Source organism: Psittacula echo (assembly GCF_963264785.1).
Source record: "Psittacula echo genome assembly, chromosome: 17".
In the NCBI taxonomy this organism is placed as follows: domain Eukaryota; kingdom Metazoa; phylum Chordata; class Aves; order Psittaciformes; family Psittacidae; genus Psittacula; species Psittacula echo.
Genome location: NC_137753.1, coordinates 3,329,334 through 3,349,987, shown reverse-complemented (window position 1 = coordinate 3,349,987; position 20,654 = coordinate 3,329,334). Strand labels below are relative to the sequence as shown.

Below are 20,654 nucleotides of genomic sequence, written 5' to 3'. Positions count from 1 at the left end.
TGTGTGAGGCTCTGACCTCAGTGAAATCCACTAATGGATGCTGCCAGAGGCCCTCATGCATCATCTAAGGCTGCTCTGCAGAGGCTCTGCCCTTGCTGAGCCAGCTGTTCCCCTAGTTGAGACTACAGGAGGGCTGCTGTTTCCTTGGGTCCTGGCTTATGCTATGGGAAGAGAAAGCATGCTCTGAACTGCCCCAGTGTGTGTTTAGGCATCTGGTGTGGTGACAGATCATCTCTGACCCCACAGTATGCGGTTATCATCTGGCTGCTGACAGAGGCTGTTTTGCTGGGCTTTTGCTGCTTTGGAGCATTAAGGCTCCTGAGATAACAGCATGCCTCTAATCCTGGAAAGCACAGAATACACCAGGTCAGAGAACACCCACCTAAGCATTAACTTTGTCTTCCACAGGTTGTCATCGTGTGCTACCAGAGAAGACCACCAGTGCTCTCCAGAAAGCTTTGTCTCTGCTGTCTGACCTGCTGAGGCCATTTCTGACAACGGAAAAGCAGATTCAGCTCGCCCCTGACTCACAGAGACAAGTAAGTTTTTCCTCCAGCGTGGCTACTCTGTCTGTATTCCTGCCTTGCCCCACTGGCTCTGACAAACCCATTGCTGGCTGTCTTCTGGGGGTACTCTGATTGTAGCTGTGCTGTGGCAGCTCCCAGCAGGGTTAATGGGGTGGGGGGATGTGTGGGACAGAGCTTGGATGACTCGGCAGGCATAGCCATGTGCTGTGCTGTGTTTGAAGGATGTTGGTAGTTGGTAGGCACTGAACCAGAAGAAGCTCAAGGAGCCTGGCTGGGGAAGGCTGGTGGTGACCTGCCTCTAACCTCATGTGTGCTCAGCAGCCTTCAAATCCCTCCCATTTATTAGCACTTAACATTCACTGTCTGTGCTCCAAATGGAGTGTTCACAGCATTGATGTGGACAGGTTTCACAGTCAGCCAGACCTTAACAAATGGGAGCTCTGGCTGGAGTGTTATTTTGCTGCAAGGGGGCAATACATCTTATTACTAAACAAAGAAGCTCATGATAGATGGTGATGAGTCTTTTTGCTGTCTTGCTTGATGATCACATTGAAAAATAAACATAAAACTGAAGATGTTCGCAGGGAATCGAGGCAGGGCCTTGCATTGTTCTTGGGAAGAGCCAGCCTTTAGGTTCTCTGGTGCCTTAACTGCAAGAGCCTTTGCATCAGGCTGTTATGTTGCCTTCTCTCCAGGAGGGATGGGCTGGCGGGGGTGTGGTAGTTGGGAAGATAAAATCAGGGACAGAGAAAGGAGAAGGTGCTGGTCAAAAACCTGTCATGTAGCAAGAGCTGAACGCAACTGGTTTCTTTGCAAGCACAGCACAGCTCTTGTCCTTGGTACTGCTGTCTGTCATCTGATTATAAGGCAGTACAGGTCAATGTTGTTTTGATCCAGCCTGAAGCAGGGTTATTGGAAGAGCTTATAGCTCAAAGGGAAAAGGAGCGTGGGGACAAGGTCCACCAGAAGGCCATGGAGGAAAATGATGGTTATTGTGGGGACGAGGCCCTCCTGAGAGCCAGGCACGTCATCCTGCTGCTTCAAGTGACTTCACTGTAAGCCATGGCTTCTGAGCAGAGAGCCAGAACAGATGATGTGCTTGTTTAATGCCAGCACAAAATTGGAGTAATCATGTTCAATGGAAAGGAAGGGAGCTACCAGCCTCCTCTGCTTTGGTACAGCTACAGCAGCAAAGCTCAGCCCTGTGTGGGTATGTTACCTAGGACTCAGTTGCCGCAGATAACAATGGGTTCTTGGCCCAAGCTGTGCAAGAGTTGCAGAGGAGTGCTGGCTGGGTAGAGATTGTGTGTGATTATACATCTTGTCTTGTACACATACCTTCCCCTCGTGCTGTTCCTAAGAGCAGCCGACACAAAGGCTGCTGGATTTTATTGGTTCTCCCCCACCTTAGGAGTGTTTTCTTTGAAACTGGAACTGTGAAATGATCAGAACAGGTGTTGCTGTGGTTTCACAGCAGAATAAATGTATTCCGAGCATAAGTGGGGCAAGCAGAATGGCCCCATGGGAATCAGCATCTCCTCTGTTCGGGCTGTATGGGTGGCAGTGCAGGGTGCAGATGCAGCACAACAGGGCTGACAGCAATGAGGACTGGCACAGGGTGTGTGCGTGACACAGGTAGTGTTGGGAAATTAATTAAAGCTCATTTAAGGTATTAGCATATCAGCAGGCAGGAATTCTTCCAAGTGGATTGGTTACACTAGGGGATCAGGGAATAGGGCCAGCATTCATCTGGCAGCATTTCTTTCGGCACACTTACATTCATCACCTGGCCTGTGGGGCACTACTGGGATCTGCTGGAGGGGCTTGTTGTGTTCCCAGGGAAGGGTATTCCCAACACTGCACTCGTGCAGCAGAAGGTTTGGCAATGAATGGTAGTGGAGGGACAAGCTCTCAGCTGGGAGCCATGAAAGCAAACAACAAAGCAGCTCTGTTTTGGTGTGTGTGTTTGTGGAGTAGATGAAGGAAGGGGAAGCTTTTAAAAATCCCAGTTGTCTTTTTCCTATGAGTTCTCCTTGGTATATATTTATATTTAGTCTCTATTTAGCAGAGAAAAGGCTGTCTGGGAAGGGGGTTTAGTGAGAGGGGGTAGGTTTGTAGTCCAGACAGATTCAAGGGCAGACTTAAATAGAGCATTAATGGAAGAGGGAAGCTTTGAGATTGCAGCTTTCTATTTTGGCGTTGAAAAAGAGCTTCTTGTGCATGCAGGCTGCTCTTCAAGCACAGGGGTGGCTGGTCCCTGCCTAAAGAGCTCTTTCATTTATGTGCACATAAGCACTTCTGAGAGTCTTCGTGCTGGTTGGGGGGATTTTTGGATAAGGTCCTGAAAAGGTCAGGAATAGAAAAGAGGGAGTGGAGCTGGCTTGCATCGTGTGTGCACCATGTGGGACAAGCAGTATTATTGCCAGCTTTGGAGCTCGCTGGCCTTTCTCCAGACCTAGCTGAAAGCAGCCTGGCCTGATGCTCTGCAAGTTGTTGCTGGACACTTGATGTAGGACAGATCTTGTGGCTTTGCTTTTCTTCCTAGGTGGAAATTTGGGCTTTGAAGCATTGCTGAGCAGTGCCTCTCCCTGCTGCCTGATGGTATCCCAGGCTGGCTCTGCTGAGCTCCCATTACCTTGCTCTTGTGCTGTCCTTTCTCTTCAAATTCTACTGAAATTGGAGAATCCAGTGCTGGAAGTTTTGCTGGGCATCAGACTGCAGCTGAAATCATTGTGTTCCCATTTTTATTCCTGTCAGAATCATGGTGCACAGTAAAGCTGTGCTGGGAGCAGGAAACTCACCTGCAATAAATCTGTGCCCAGTGACTGTCTGGGAGCAGCTGCAGCATCCTCGGGTGCATTTGCTCTTTGGGTCAGTCAAACCTGATTTCTTTACACTTCTATTTTTGTTGTAGATACCAAATTAAGTCATGTTGCCTAGTTACCATGGGGGAGAGAAACTGCATGGACTTGATTTCTGTGGGTGACACCGAGGATGGGTGTGCAAGTGATTCCCAAGCAGCTGCCTGGGGTAGGAGGGAAATTCACACCTGGAGTATTGCATGAGAGATCAAGGATACAGATCCAGCTGGAGTGAGAGACTGAAATAGGAGTTAGTTGACTAGATGCTTAACTTCTCTGGACCTGGGTAGAAGAAAATAATCTGAAGAAGGTCTCTGCAGTCCTGCACTAGAAGTAGATAGGACAAGTTAGTGTTTAATACTTATATATCAGCAAAGAAATCACAGCCTGGTCTCTGGACACAGACTTTGTCAATCATTTCCTGCTTTAGCCAATGAGTCTGTCACTCAAATATTTGCTGAGAGGTGAGGTTCTTAACTCAGTGTGTGTCTGGCTGAGCCCTTGCCAAGGAGGCACAGGAATGCTGGGAGAGGTGACCTAGGCTGCTGTTGGCTTCTGCACTCAGAGGAGTTTTGCCTGTGAAAAATGCAAATGTGGTTGGAACCAATTTTGTTCAAGAATGTGAACAGAGACTCCAAGGACCTTTTCTCACTTTCCCCATGACTTCTCCTTCTCTAATTGCTAGGATGAATGCATAAACCCTTATACTGGAGGGTTCACAAGAGCAGGTTTACTCATTTTACTCTCTTTCTTGGCATAAAGGGTGTCTTATTAAGTGGGTTTTAATGTTTGCTCACCAAGAGACATGGATTATAAAGCTTTAGCAATAGTTTGCATTTGGAAAAGCCAATTAATAAAACAAAACTTGTGATGTCATTTTCTCATAAATTAACAATTTATAGATAATTTAGAGTGCGCCTGTCATTAGGCAAATGGACTTTAAATTGATTTCAAATTAGTGGGTTAACGATTTCCCACAGGTATCATTTCAATGGGCAGCATATGCATAGGGTTTTTTCAATGCAGGGGTAGGTGTATAGGAGCAAACTCCTGTCTCTGTAATTGAGGCAGTAATTGGAGTGGTGGTCACATTCAAGTGCAGTATTGATCTGCAAAGAATGTGCTGACTGTCTCCGTCACTGTGGCAAAGAGGGAGGAGGAAAGGACTGGGCAAGACTGCAGTCCTTGCGTATTTCTTGTATAATAACTTTCTTTTGGTACATGCTAACTCCAGGTGGTGCATTAAAGTAGCCAATTGGTTTGGTCTTGTTAAATAACCTTGCATAGCCCTGGAGAGCATATTCAGCTGAGTTCTAATTATAGTTGTAAGGGAACAATATATCCCCAAATTGATTAAAAGTGGGGCAATGATTGCATGGAGTCTGAGACCAGCCTGAGAGGGGAGGTGAAGTCCTCTTGCTGCTGCTGCAATGAGCAGGATGTGTGCTGCAAGCCTGGTCTGGGAGCCAGTCTCCAGCCTTGCCACCACTCTGGTGTCAACTTCCATTTCTGTATGACTTTTTCCGCTCCATTTTCTTTTTGTCCTGCCTGCAAAGGTTGTAAATGCCTTAGGGGACAGGCTGATTGGCTTGTATATATTAGCACAGGGCGCTAAGGTTGGAGCCCTGAGGTACTAGCAGAAAGTCAGGAGTTGACATCTCAGCTTGGTGAGCTGTTAGATGCCAGGAGCTCCACACTGGTGTCATGTTGGAGCTAATCTGAAGCATCTGCACTGGCTTGGTTAGCATTTCTGTAGCATTTCTTGGTTAGCATTTCTGTAGGCTTGCACTGGCATTAATAAATTGATGATCTGGGCTTTTGTGTTTCATCACCCTAATACATGAGGCATAAGAAATGCTAATGAATTCCTCCTCTGGGAGATGAAGAGCTATCGTACTGTCGTGGTTTAAGCCCAGGCCGTAAATCAGAACCACGAAGTCCGCTTCCCCCCCCACCTTTCTTCCCTCCGCTTCTGGAGGGACGGGGAGGAGAATCAAAAGAATGCAGCTCCCATGGGTTGAGATAAGAACAGTTTAATAACTAAGGTATAACAGAAATCACTACTGCTACCACTAATAGTAATAATGATAAAGGAAATAACAAGCAAGAGAATACAACCACTCACCAACCGGTACCTCACCCCCACCCTGCCATGATCCAGCCCTTCCGGGGACTCTCAGTTCTACATCCTGGGCATGACGTGCTGTGGTATGGAATACCTCTTTGGCTAGTTTGGGTCAGGTGTCCTGTCCCTGCTTCCTCCCGGCCCCTCCTCCTCCCTGCCAGAGCATGAGACTCACAAAGTCCTTGGTCAGGGTAAACACTCTGACCCACAACTGAAAACATCAGCTTTATCAGTATTATTCCCAGGTCGAAAGACAAAACACAGCACTGCACCAGTAGAAAAAATGAATGCTACTGCTAAACCAGGACACGTACCTACCTCACACCTGAGTAACTGGGGTGGGAGAGATGCCCATCACAGGTCATGGTAGGAGAGAGGGGACTTCTCTCCCATTGATGTAGTGCAGCTTTGAGCAAGCCCCATTCAGGCAGGTGTGTTGCACAGCTTGAGGCTATTGAGGCAAGACAGTGCTGCACAGGGATTACACCCTGAACTGACAACACCCTGAGCCAGCGCTCCCCTCAGCGCTGTTGTTTGTGCTATGGATGGGGAGGCTGAGTGCTGTGGAGGATTATGTTTTGAGCATGACAGACAGTAACTCATGAATTAAATGGCTGTGGCAGTGTTCTGTGTTGGCAGTGCGTGTTTGTGGAGTGCAGCCTCCCTGTGTCTGGCTGTTTACACAAACTTGATTGCTTCCAAGCTTTGTATTGCAAAATTAAATTCCTCCTGCATTAAAAATTTATGTTGGATGAAAAGATCAGGATATTGCAACTTGGTGAGAATATCCCTTCCCGTGCACATACACACCTCATTTAGATGTACCCTTCCCGTGAATGCCAGCTGATGATCCAAATCATGTGAGATATGGTTTATAATTACCTTCTATCAGTGCTCTTTAGGAAGTGGAAAGGTGCCTTTAAATAGAGAGTGATCCCTATAATGATGAAATTTATACCAACTGAGAAGTTGTTATTGCATCCCTGTGCTTGCAGAGGTGTTGAAAAGAACCTACAGAGATAGATTTATAGGAAAGCATCTTTTCACAATGTGTTAGTTTGGATTCAAGGACACTGAAATTCTGTCATTTATTGCACAGAGCTACTTGTGTCAGTACACAATGCAGCTCGTAATTGTAGCCTTTCATCGTAGTAGCATATATAAGTTTATATAAGTTTCATCCAAACAGTTTTTAATTCATTAGGTGTTCTCCTTATAGCTGCTGTGCCCTGAGGATAAGAGACACTCTGCACATGTTTTTATGTAAATTAGACCTTAAAGACGCACATAAATCTGTAGACATGCTTCTACCATTTAAAAATGATGCCTGAAGATGTGTACAATGGAGGGAATAAGGATTTAAAGCCTCATCTTGGTAGATTATGCTTTATTTTGTATCTGTTTTGCAGGAAAGCAGATACAGCAGCACATCTTGAGAGGAGTTTGGGGAGAGAAGTTGTAATCAGGGGTGGGAAATGAAAGCAGGCTGATGGTCATAGTGGAGGTGAGCAGCAGCTCAAGAAAGAGACCCAAAACAGGGATGGGAGGGTGGCAAGAGAAGGCTGGAAGGACTTCAGGGTGAGGTCTTTGGCATCAGAGCAAATGTGGTTTTCTGACATAGCCACCACAAGTACTGTGCATCCTCTGTGTGGCAGGAGGGATGCTTAGAGTCCTCTCTAAATGCAGACTTAGTGCTGCTACCTTAAAGTGTGTTATAAGCAAAGAGCAGTGATGCTGCCACCCTCCCGGTATGGAGGGGCCTCAACTCTCCTTGCAGAAAGGCACATTGATGCTGGCTGGCTGTAGTGGTGCTCCATGACTTGGCCAGATGGGGCTTCTGTATGAAATCTTCTATGTGAAATCCTTTTTCCCCATTAAATCATACACTGTCTATTTCTGCCTTCTTGGCTTTGGCTGTATTCTATCAGTCTGGAGGAGCCATGACCTGAAGCGGCCATCTGTTTCTGTGGGTACAGCCTGCTGGCAGGCAGGAGGGGTGGCAGGGGCTGAGGAGGAGGGCTTCAGATGCCATATGCCGTTCCCCTTGCCTCCTTGCTGCCCTGGTACTTTGAAGGAGGCAAAAAATGAATAAAATCCAATGCAACAACAAAAAAAAAAAAACAACCCCTTTTTGTTCCCCTGAGCAGCTGCAGTAGAGTCAGACTCATTGCTTCTTCCTGCAGATGGAAGATGGGAAGAGTGACTTGATTCTTCCCTGCATAGGAAACTCTCCCTTGGTCACAGGAGCGACCTGGAACCCTTTTTCTGGTACAGCAGACCATGCTTGTGGGGACCTGGGAGCATCTGCTTTCAGAAAGGCTTTGATAATAGACCTCTGATTTCTAGTGGTCTCAGCCTCAGTCATTGTCTTCATAGATTCCTGGAAAGGCTTTGAGGCTCCTAAAGGCACTGAGGCTCCCAGTGTAGGAACCTGAATGGGTTTGCTCTGGCAGCTTGTGAATGAAAGCCCCTGCCCCATGGTGCTGTCTGTATCTGTCACTCCCCACATTTAGTGAGAGTGGGAGACACAACCTCTGATTAATGCCTCAAGGGAGTTCCTGCAGTATTGTTTTGCAAGCAATTGTCATTTAACATTAAGGTAAATACCTTGCAGCTATGGACTAGAAAGCCTTTCTTCCCCTCCTGTTAAAAACAGCCTCTTGGCTTCACAAGCTCTCTGACTAACATTAAAACTACCTCTTTCATCTGCCAGCACTGCAGCCAGCCTGCTGGTACCCTGGAGCTGGCCCCAAGCAGCATGTAGTCACCTGCACTGCTCAGGTCCTGGGCAGAGTGGGTTGGTGTTGTGATAGATGGAGACGTGGTGGGGAGAGGAAAAAACACAAAAGGAACTTAATGCTTCTGCCCTTTTTACCTCTTGCAGGAGGAGCCTGCTGGTTAGTTGGCACAGACCAGTGCTGAGTGGTTGTATATGTAAATGAGTTCACTTTCATTAGGGATCTTAGCTATATGAAAACACCATTAATTCTATCAAGGCTCATCTCTTTCAATACCTGTGTTTCCCTGGAGAAGTTTTCCCTATAAGTTTCTAAGCTAATAATTTCTTACTAGACTCTGGTGACTTTTACTTAAAAGTAGCTCAGTAGGGGAGAGCTAAAACACTACTCCTCATGTTTTTCCTTCATTTCTAAATGATGTGAAGTCTTTTAATTACTATTGCTTCTCTGAAATGTTTCGCTTCCACCTTTGCTTGGTCCTTATTGCCTCAACTGCTTCTTGCTGATATAGCTAAACCCAAGCTGACTGACATGGTAGCCAAACCCCACAACAAAACCCTTCCTACCATTCTCTATTTTAGAAATCAGATGGTTTTGGGGAGGTCACTGCATCATTGTAGGTGATAATGGTACCAGTGTGTGCCCTCTGCAGGTGGTGGAAGCTTTCTCCTTTGAAGGACACCCCTCAGAAAGCAGCAGTGTGCCTTGTTGTGGCTCCTTCACAGCAAAGCAAACATTCACCGTTGTGTGAATTCCACGGCTGCCCATGCTTTGACATTGCAAATTACACTCATAAATTCAGAGTGCAGCTAATTATTGGTTTATGGAGTAGATGTTCTTTAGGAAAAAAAAAGAACCCTAATCTGTAAACACTCTGCTGCCCTGCTGAGCAGAGGGCTCTTTATCTTGGGTGAGGACTAGCCTTCCAAGCGCTGTGTTAGTGCAAGGTGGATAAAAAGCTTTTCAAGGGTACTTGTGGTCCCCTGGTGTGGTTCTGGGCAAGTGGGATCTGCAAGAAGGTTTTTAATGTGGGGTTTACCTGCTGCTAGAGCAATATGCCTTGTGATTACAGTGTTATTACTGGTTCTGGAAGCCAGGCTCTCCTGGCTGAGATCAGGGCTCCCCTGTGCTGTCTGCTGCCCTTGTGAAGGGGAAGGATGCAGTTGGTTTGAAGGATTATGCTCAAAGTGGATGCGACTGGCAGGGAACAGAGGTGTGCACCTCATTGTGCGGGGGAAGCGAGATGCTGGGCAGACTCTGTTCATTTGCCAAGATACTGTTGCATGGTGTTTGTCACTATAAGGAGGTGCCATGAGAATGCTTCTGCCCTTCATCTGTCTTGAGCCTGTCCTGAGAATTGATGGGAGAGCGAGGAATGAGCTGCTCTGAAGTCTGTGCCCAGGACCCTGACCTGGAGTGGCCTCATCCTGCCCCCAGGGAAATGAGTTGTGAAGCAATCCCCCTGCTTGCTTTGGAGGTGTCCAGGCTTCCACCACTGGAATGACGCTCCCTAGGCTTAAGCTCCCCTCCTTCAGACCCTTCACCACTTATATAAGCCAGCCAAAACATACCACTTCTCACCTTCAGAGAGACTGCTTCCCTGTCCTGCTGGTACTGTGCTCTGCGTGCAAATACAGCCCTTGAAAAGGCCACTTTGCTTCCCTGAGTGCTGTCATTCTTCTGAGCCTTTCTCTCTTCGTTCCTAATTGGATCCTCTGTACTCAATTGTCTTAATCTGTGGCAATGTTATGAGGTTTCAGCACTTTTCCTCCTATGATAATTTATTATGTTTTAATTCTGGTTCCAGTGTGCCGTGACTTGGCAGGAGGTGGATTTGCAGGGAGGCAGGGAGTGGGAGGCTTCATAAATAAAAACCCTGGGTCTGTTCCATCTCCCTTCACGACCAGGGGCTGATCTTCATCACGCCAGGGCAAACCTGGGAAGCTTGCCACTAAAATTTAGGGTGGCACCAGCACGGTGCTGGTGTAGCAGAGGTGAGAATCTGACTGCATACGAACTGTCAAGGCTGTAGCCTTCAGGGCTCTAAACAGACAATGTATGTGTATTTTAATAACTGTAACCTTCACTAGCAAGTGCAGTTTATGCTGAATGTGCAGGATGCAAACCTGCATTATAATAGCTGGAAAGGTTGGTTGTGCCTGATCTTGATATGCTGTTTGGACTGGGCTTTGCTTTGATTTGGAAGGCTCCAGCCAGGCTTTGGAAGGGAATGAAGTGCTAAGTGAGAATCCAGCAAATAAAAGGTGCTTGTTTAGCAAGATAAGAGACACCTCAAAAAACACTTTCACTGGTTAGAAGCACATAATAGTGTCCTTATGGGCTGAACAGAACACCTTAATTAGAGGTAATAACAATGCTTGGGGCTTTGCAAATGCTCTATATAATCAAAATGCTTTTGACCCTTCCTTGTAGTGCTGAGGTGAAGCAGGTAAGGACAGGGAAGTTTGTTCTGTGGGTTTCCCCTTCAGTGCATGGAGAGGGCTGGTGAGAGCTCTGCTGAAAGCACTGTCTCTTCTTGCCCAAATCCAGCCCCTGAGAAGGACTTGGGTACTGTGAGGAGCTTTGGTGTAAATGTCAAGGTTGGCATATGTTTATTGGTGGACAGTCAGTCTGAGATCTAGTACTGTGCCAAGTGGGGCCTGTAATCAGACCTTTAAGCACATCACCTTCTTTACTGGGCTCTGTGTCAGCTGGGGTGACTCTTCCTGAAGTGCCACTCTTCTAAAGGAGAAAAACTCTTTCCCCTGTTGAAAGTGAGCAAAAGCATTTGAAATGTAACGTTGAGCAAGGCTTCCATGTAAACATTTTGCCTTTTCCCTTCAGGGGTGTCAGGGCTAGTGAATGGAGAGAAATCTTCATCCATCCCCTCCAACTCCAGATAGGATTTAAAGGAGTCAGGTTTTATTCCTGGTCTGAATGCAAGCTTACTCTTCATGTTGTGTTACTGGGAGTATGCTCAGCTCTGTGTATGGTCCCTTTTGCTGCTGTCCTGGGGCCTTTTGGACTTCTATTGCTGTACCTCTGCAGCTGAAATAGTTCTAATGTATTAAGCTTCCAGGGCAAAAGTTTTCAAGTGGAGCACAAGGCATTTTAGGCAGTGTGTGGTGAATGTGAGCCAGCAAGGTGTTCAACTTCAAGTAGGTCAAAAGGGGGAAAGAGAATTTCACAAGAAACAGACACATGTATTTTAAGTGATTTGGCTCCAAATTATATTTTTTTGGAACTTAGGTTTTCTGGAATTGAACCTAAAAAATAAATCCCTTCCACCATGAAAATAATCACTCAAATCTTCACTTTAATCAAAACATTTGTCTTCAGTAGATGGGGTGGGAGCTGTTCCAAACTGGTGTAATTTAAGCTCATTTCTAAGGTGAAATAACGTGATCATTCATCAGAGTGTTTGAAGTTACTCGCTTGTCATTTGCATTTCAGTCCTGCTGCCCTCAACCAGCATGAATGTGAGTTAGTTCAAAAACAAATGCAGTGCTGTGCCCTTGGTAATCACAGGGGAATCCAGTGGCGTTCATCTCCATGCCATGTTGCTTTCAAACACAAGCCTCTGGCACATGGTTCAGGATCTTTCTGAGTTGGAGCCCAGTGTTCAAACCCTTAATGAAGTTTTTCTGTGGGAGCAGAAAGCCCTTATTCCACTGTCATTGTGGCTGCTGTGTGGAAGTGTTACAGTGGTGCGGGGGGAGGAAGGGGAAGTGTGGTTCTGAGTGATCATGAAATTGAATTTGTTCTGTGTATTAACGTAGCAAGTGTCATTCTCTTTACACAAAAGAGAAAGTAAAGAAATAAGAGGTTTAACTTTAGTCATCAGTACAAAAGAAATATGCCTCTGGTTGTAGCACTGTCAACAAATTAAGCTGGATATCTGTCTGAACACCAGCAGCTCGCAGGCAAGTAAATAAAAACCACTCAGGATGCGACATTTCTTCAAGGGGACATAGTGTTTTGATTTACCCTCACTAGGGAGCAGAACCTGATTATGTTAGTGGAGGTGCCCCAGCCCTGAACTTTGCTGTCGCCAGCCTGTTCATGTGAGAACACTGGCCCCTGAGGAAAGGGACTTGGCTGGCAGTAGCTGCTGTGTGAGTTGCTGCAGAGCTGGCTCTGCTGCTGCCCAGCTTCCTTCACGTGTGTGCATCCTTCGTAGAGTGTCTCAGGGTTTTGCAGGGGGTTGAATAGTACCTGTGGCCATTGTGGCACTGCATACAGGTTGAAATGAATGGCTTGGCCTGTATTGAGTCTGCCTGCAGAGAAGAGGAGCTGTGTGTGAAGCTGTGTGCTAGAGCAAAGGTGTGATGTGTGCAGTGGTTTGATGGAGTCGGGTATAGTAGGTGTGGGAGCTGGAGTGGTGCAAACCATGTGCTGGAAGCCCCCGGCCTGGTTTCGTCTCTGGTCACCCTGTGGAACAAGCTTTTGGCTGAGTATCCAGGAATGCAGATGTGAACAGGATTGTCCACTCCATGGAGCAGGGATCAGCAAGTGCAGGGAGCTGAAACACCAAGTGCCTCCTTGACATTTCGTTGTTATCCCTCCTTAGCCACTGAAACTGGTGCTTTGTGGTTGTGAACCAGCAGAAAACACAGGAATGATTTCTCCTTTGACATTTAAATTGCAGGCAACATTTCCAATTAAATTTGCCCTTTTTTTTTTGTTAGATGTTGGTTCAGATGTATTAGCCTTTTTATTTCATCAGGGTTATTATCTGCTGCTGAGGCTGGTAGTGATGCAGAATTTGCTGGCATTTTGGCAGAAAGGCTTTTGAAAGCATTGCCTGCTCTTAACCTTTGGGAATGTGTGGTACTCTGCTGGGCATTTGCCAAGGCTATGGCTGTCTTAAAAGCTTTGTGTCTCTGCTGGGATCTGCAACCCCAGCAAATCCAGCACATGCTGGAAGTCCTAGGGCATCTTTAACTACTTACCCCTTGGCTGTGGCTTGTAGGCTCTCTGCCCAGGTAGAAGATGGTGGGGCTGCTGGGAAGGATGCACAGGGAAACCCCAGACTTACCCCTGGAACTGCCTCTCAGAAAGGTATAGATCTGAGTCCAAATGTTTCCTAATGGCTTTGCTTGTCATCAGTTTCATTCTGCTGGCTGGATAAAGGTTTTGGGTTTTTTCATCTTGATGAGAGATGGTCTGTGTCAGGCCTCTTAATCTCTGAGGCTGTGCAGGTAAACCTGCAGACCTGGAAAGAGAGGAGAGGAGGATACAGCTAGTCATGCAGAGAGAAGGAGGCTGAAGAAAGAGCAGCGGGAGGGAAGTGGAGGGAGAGAAAGGTTAGGAGAAGGTGAGTTATGTCCCATTGTTCATTTGTGTTACTTGTCCTATTCTCCCAAGCAGTTGTGAATTAGAACAAACTGGGTCAGCAGAAACTTGCCGATCTCCCAGCAGAAGCATCAGGAGATGATGTATAGGGATTTAGCCATATGATTTTCTTACTGTTTTATTTTCCAGGGCACTGTGGCTGGGGGTTTAGCTTGCAATAGCTTTACTGGGAGACATGCAAGGCAACACTTGTAGCATTACCCAGAGCAGGAGATTGGTGAGGATCAGCTGCGTGGCTGTTGCAGGCTTTACAACAAGTATGTTGTGGGGATTTTGCCTTATAGAGAGCTGTGTAGTTAAATCCTTTTCAGCTTCTTTATGACTGGTGCTGCTGTTGTGAGTTACTTTCTCTTCTGCTAGCAATAGCTCTGGTTCTAGCGTGACAGGAGAGGAATGCCCTCTGTTTTGCAGGGCAGGGTATTGAGGGCTAATGAAGCTGCCTTTGGTTATGCTAAAGGCATTGTGGTTGCAGGAGGAAGTGGGTTTGCAGCTGCTTACCCCACACCAGTGGCAGTGGTCTGAATCTGAACTGGAAGAGCTGATCTCCAGTTCCAGGCAGTTCAGGGGCTGTGAGTGAGGTGGGTACACAAGGGGATGCCTTTTCATGCTCGCCAAGAGGGTGGCTGAGGCAGAGCTGAGCTGTGGCCCTGTGGGACAAGATGGATTGCCTGGATGTAAAAGCTGGAAACATCCTGAGCTCAATCAGCCTCACAAGTGCTTCCTGCCTGGTGTGCATCTAAGGGGATGTCACATTGTTAAAAGCACCAGCCGTGCAACACAAGGCCCAGTTTTCTCTTATACATGGATGTAAACTCCATCTAAATGGTAGTTATCCAGGGCTGGGTCAGCCACCTGCTGGTATTTAGGGCAAACAGGGCATCCATGTCCCAGGATTGATGGTTTCTCTAATCAAACTTAGCATTTATCATGACAGTCCTTTGCCTCTCTGCAAAGCATCTTCCATGTTGAAGTCCCAGTGCTTTTACAAGGCTTAATTACCTGTCTTTTTTGTCACATCCCTGTGAAGTAATACAGTTCCCCAGTTCACAGGTAGGAGCTTTACCGTGTGAAAAGGCTACAGTCAAGAAGAGAGCTGCATGGAGAATGGTAATACAGGCCAGCAGAGTGTTTTGACTGATTCTGAAGGAGAACCAGAAATGCTGAGTTATCTATGCCTTGACAAACTCCTATAGCTGCACATGTGCAGCTTGCTACTTACTGATACAAGGTGAAGAGTAATTGAGAGGAATGCTGCTCCCAGGTGGCTCGCTTAGCAGAGCATGGGGCTGTTTGCCTCTTGGCAAGAGGCACCTGGGGCTTGAGACGTGTAGCAGGAATGGAAAGCAATTTATGAAGGCACAGATTGAAATGAATGGGTTCATTTATAAAACCAACTTCTCCAGGCTACTTAGCTTTTTGATGTCTCACCAATATTTAATTGTCTTAACTTGCTCTTAATAGAATTATTAGGTTTTATATCTCTGCAGATCTTGATTTATTTCCCAGCTCTCAATCTATTGGCCTGTGGCAACACTTCTACTTAGCTTTGATTTGCAGGAGGGGAAAAAAGTTATTAGACCAGCAAGTTTGCTCTGCATTAGCAAAGGGAACAGTTCTTAACCATATCATCTGTGTTTTGTGCTGCATATTTCAAGTGAAACATTGCTATGGCAATACTTACACTCTGGATGCTGTCTTGATGAGTTAATTGTTCTCCTTTCCCCATTTTGGAGTGGCTTCTGTCCCTCAACGGAAGTGTCCCACAACAAAAAGGGCTCTGGGTTTGGGGTTCCCTGCTGCCTTTGGTGTCTTCACCTTTCTGGTGGTGTGAACAGCAGGGGGTTTGTGCAGGAAGAGGAAGGTAGCTTTGCTGTGCTAAGCATTGCTTAACTGTCCTTACATAGTGAGAGAGGTTGCTGCTACTAAGCCTGAGGAGGTAGGAGAAAACCCTCTTTTGAGTCGAAGTTGGTGGCTGGGGGTGAAGTGAGGCAGGAAGAGAAATGTTTTGAGTTTGTGTTTGTGTTTTTCTGAAATGCTTAAGTATGTTTTGAAACAAAGGCTTTGGGTTTGTTGTGTTTGATACAAGCCAGGGGTTTGTGGACTTGAGCCAAGATGAAATTTCACTTTTCACGTCTTCTTTGGTCAATTACTCTGCTAAAGCAAACAAAGAAATGAACCCCTTGAATGAACTGCTTCTCCAGGCTGCCAAAGGGGAGATTGACCCCATAGCCTCAGGGATCGTGCTTTTTAGAGAAGAGCCTGGCCAGCACTACACTGGGGAAGGCATCCCGGGACGCCAGTGGATTGAGCTCGTCGTAACAGCAGGGGTTAGTGACAGCTCTGTCTTCTGTGGCTGATAAGTAAAAGAACAAGCTCAGAACTGCAGGTCAAGAAACAGCAGCTGTCATTAGCCGAGAAGCCCTGATAACATAATCCTTTAATAATACCAACATAATACCAGCAGGGAAGGGAGGGGAACACTAGAAAACCAGGCACTGCACTAGTGTGCTTTGGCATGGGAGAGGAGAACATGTGCCCAGGGAGGGCTGGAAGCACGAAACAGGTCAAGGTGGGTGTCTGAGCACAGGAGGTGGTTTTGCTAGGAAGGATGCTCTGCTGCATGCCCCAGTTACTTCTTTTTATTGTGTTTCACTTCGTTTTCCCCAGCCCAAAGGGAGCAGTAGGGCCTGTGCTTGCTCTTGCTTGTGCCCTGACCAATGCTGCAGCTGTCTGCAAGGAGGAATCTCCTTTGGTCACCCCTTGGCTACTCTGTGCCTGGGTCAAAAGTACCAGCTCTTGCTCGAAGGCCTTGTCTAAGGCGCTTGGGAGCAACAAGGCTTTGGTTAGCCCTTGCAGAGAGGGTCCATGTCCTCAGGGCTGTGCAGCTCTTCGCAACTGAGGAGTTTGTGCAAAGTGTAACTTGCCTCTTACTGGACATTTTGTCCCTTTGCCCCTCACTTAAGAAAATACTGCCCTCCAAATTCAATCCTGTAGCCCATTATTCATGAGGTCATTACTGTTTAATTTAATTGCTAAATGTCAGCTGAATGCCTCTTATTCTCCCAGCTCACTAGAGATTTACCTATTTATTTTACATTTCAAATGAATTGCTCATTATTCTGTCACTCTGGGACTTTATTCTGTAATTTATTTGGTGCTCCCTGACAAGTTGAAAATGAGCCCAAGTTCTCTCCTCTCTCTTGCATGTTAATCATCAGGTCTATGGTTCAACTGTTTGCTTGCAGGACCGAGGGACCTGACCCAGTATTCAGGGTGGGAAGGGCACCAGGCTGTGTAATCCCACAGCTGCTGTTGCTGATTCAACTGTGACAAGAAGTAAATACTTCTCTCACTCCCTCGCTTCCTTAGGTCAATGTCAAAGGACAAATTACCCTGTGCCACTTGCTACCAAAATACATCATGACAGTTTTGAGGTGCATAACAGCCCTTATGGTGTGGGGGCATGAGTGTGGATGTGTGGTTGGAGTCCTGAGAGCAAATGCTGTAAAATACAAATGTTGGAAAGAACACACTGTGTGGGGTATAAATCAGCCTTCTGCTTTAATGAGGTCAGGATGAAATGTCCTTGCTGGGAGACTGTCCTTACATTGCCTATTTCTAGCTCCTCTTTCTTTTGCTCTGTTTTCTGTCTTCTGTTGGTGCTGGAGAAGACAGCCCAGTGCTCTGCTCCGCTGGGAAGGTCCCAGTCCCCTGTGGTCCCCCTTGCCTGGACTGGATTTTGCTGTCTGCTGTTAGACCAGGGGGCTGAGCTTACATGTCAGTGCTTGTGCTGTTCTGTTTGACTGGCAACCAGAATCGCTGTGTGCGATCTGAGCCCCATCCAGCCTTTTTCCTTTTGCAGAGCTCACAATATTATGGAAAAGCAATTTTCTGTCCAGATTAGTTCTTTATCTGCCAATTGAGTGCTCTGTGCCTTTCCTCAGCTGCCCTGTGAGCTGCTGGGACCCATGGGCCCTACAATTTGCCCCTTCATTATCCAGTTGAAGAGCAGCTCTTCTGGGCTGGAGAGAAGACTTGTTAAGGAAATTCACTAAAGGCCAAAGACAGTGGCAGGTACTAGAAAGAGAAGGAATTTGGAGGATACAAAAGGGGATTTCAATCTCCAGGCTTGTTGGAGGCATATAAACTGAGCATGCTCTCAGCTTGATTAGAGCAAACAGCAAAAAAAGCCCCTGGGTTTGGCTTTGCTTTCCCTGACCCTGACACAAATCCAGAGCACCTCATTGATTTTCTGCTTTGCCCAGCCTGAGATCAGCAGGATGAGATTGCTCCTATTTGCTGGGCTAAGTTATTGCCTGCTGCTTCCAGTGAACTTCCCTGGCAGGTGTCAGTATTGGAAGGGGTAGACCTGTTTGGTGTTTCTTCTCGAGATGCTGTTCCTGGACACACTATTTCCCCAGCTTTCTCAGCCCAGGTGATCAAGGGCATGTTTCAGAAGTCACTGTTTTATAGGGCTGGAAAAACCTTGCTTGGATGTTCCTCACCATCTCTGTGAAGTAAGCTTGATCTGGCCAGGCCGTACTCATGTTGCCCAGCTTAAATCCTAGATGCTCTGAGGGTGACCCTCATCAAACTGTGCTCCCTTGCCTGCATGTCTACACTGCTCAGGCTGTCTCATCTGATGTACTGATATCCAGGCAGTGGCTAATAGATGCTATGGGGTGAGGTGGCTCTGCGAGCCTGTGGTTCAGCTAGGGGGTCTCTGTGGTCTTACCTCCCTTGTGCAGCTCAACAAGGCCCTCTCTGTGCTGGCTGAGGCTGTAGGATGGGTGAGCTGTATGAGCAAGCTGTCTGCTTCCTGATGTCAGCTCACCCTGTGAGCTGCTTGAAGCAAGGAGCACTTTTCATCCTGCCTTGCACAGCACTTTGTGCTGAACATGGGTTGAAAGAGGGTCTTTAAGATATGAGCAATAGCACCTAAACCAGGAGCGACTTACTCTAGTGCTGTTCCCTGGGACTTCTCCCTTGTCCTGGGGTCTGGGTTGAGCTTGTGTGCCCTCACTGAGGAGACAACTTCCTGTGCTGATGGAGAGGGATTTGCCTGGTTGCTCAGTGCAGGGAGGAGCAAAGTGGCCGAGTGCTCAGTACTTGTGACCAGTGGCTCAGAAAGCATCATTTTCCAGCTGGATGTCAGGCATGTTTGTTTCTGGATACTGAAGTCCTCCTGACTTGGCCCTTACTGAATTTGTGTCCTAGCATTTTTCTTAATTATGCTCTCCAATTCCTCTATGTCGTGTTTAATTGGAGATTAATTGGGAGACACAGTGGTATGCATCCTGCTGGAGGAAATGGCTCATCTGCATGTCTCCTGCAGGCTCTAGGGAGGAGGCCTATTAAATGTTGGCCTTGTCCTTCCCTGTCAAGGTTAATTTCCCCTCTGCTCCCCTCTCTGCTGCCCTGCTGATGCCAGAGACAATTGCTCAGTCTCTGGGTCAGCATTTGTCCAGGGGCAGAGTGGCTGTGCTGAGAAACATGATGCAGGCCCTCCATGGATCTCCCAGCATCCTGGTGCAGTGGGGAGGGGTGTTAGACCATCAGTAGGTATTAGGCAGAGGAATTAAGTCCTGGCTGGTTAGATCCTGCCAGAGGAAAGTCTCTGGAGCCCTGCTGAGCACTCCTGGCTCTGTCTTCAGCTGAGCATCGAATGACGAATAGAGGTTATTCCTGCAAATGCTCCTTCCCCCCATTAACAAGCACTTAATGGTACAGAGATCCAATAACATTCCCTCAGGCTGGCTCAGGAGGTTATGTGGCTGTGTCCCTGCCAAACAGCATCTCTTGCATCTTCCTGTGACTGGGAAAGCAGGAAAGGGCATGAGGGGACACTGCCAGGTGAGCTGGATAAATTGAAATGCTTAAGCTCCTTACTCTGACCCCACAAGGTGAGTTGTAACCATGACTGACACAGATGCAGCAGCGGGCATCCCTGCCAGTGCTGCAGATGCACACTTGCTTCAGGCTTATTTTCCCCAAGACTCAGTGTTCCCAGAGAGGTTGGGAAAGCAAGGAGTAGCCTTGGCTCCGTTCAACAGGCTGTGTGCTGGTTGGGGTGGCTGTTTGATGTTCCAAAGCTCCTTGTACCTTTTAACTGTAAAAACTCTTGCTCCTTTGAAGCTGCATAAGCAGTCATATTACTGAGAGCACTAAGTTGAAAATAGAGCTCCTCAACATCTTCCCTGCTGGTAACGCATTGTGAAAAGCTTCTTTGCCTTTTAAAAGGAGCAAAGAACTTTGCTTTGCTGCCAATAAAAGATACATTTCTTTGGCAATCGCTGTAAAATAAATCTATTTAAATAGAGGTAATTTGGTGCAAAGGAATTGATTTTGCTATCACAGTATGGTGGATAGCACTAGTTTGGTTTTTTTTTATTAGGAAAAACCCAGATCAGGTGGGGCCAGGGCTACAGCTGGGCGCTTTGCACAGCTGAATAGCTGTTACCCTCATGCTTTCGCAGTCTACAGCTGCAGGATGTTGCTGGTTTTGGGGGGGTTTCTGTTTGGGCTTTTTGTCCCCTATAGGATTTGCTTTGCTGTCCTGTTTAGTGTGAGAAATGCCTGGCTGGTCAGTTCAGCCTCCATGCTCCAAAAATAGAATCACCAACTGGTTTGGGTTGGAAGGAACTTTAAAGCTCATCCAGTTCCAACCCCCTGCCACAGGCAGGGATGCCTTCCAGTAGACCAGAATGCTCCAAGCCTCGTCCAACCTGGCCTTGAGAACTATTAAGGATTGGGCAGCCACAGATTTTCTGGGCACCCTGTGCCAGCGCCTCAGCACCCTCACAGGGAAGAACTTGTTCCTTATATCTAACCTTGAACTTCCCCTGTTTCAGTTTGAACCCATCATTCCTTGTCCTATCCCTACAGTCCCTGATGAAGAGTCCCTCTCCAGCACCTTGCAGGCCCCCTTCAGGTACTTGAAGCTGCTCTGCCTTCTCCACGCAGCCTTCTCACTTCAATTTGGATGATCTCACTTGTGGAGATGGGTGTTGGTATAGAGATGGCTTTGGATACTTATGAGCGCTGGCAG

General features: G+C 47.0%; 1 protein-coding gene across 1 annotated transcript in view; it reads left to right on the top strand.

Annotated features, from left to right (window-relative positions):
* Positions 1-411: 411 nt before the first annotated feature.
* Positions 412-20,654, top strand: part of LOC308228211 (F-box only protein 6-like) — a 55,070-nt gene continuing 34,827 nt past the window's right edge. The window contains exon 1 of the mRNA XM_080631400.1: positions 412-539. The gene's annotated coding sequence lies outside the window, so the exon portion shown is untranslated. The remainder of the gene's footprint in view (positions 540-20,654) is intronic.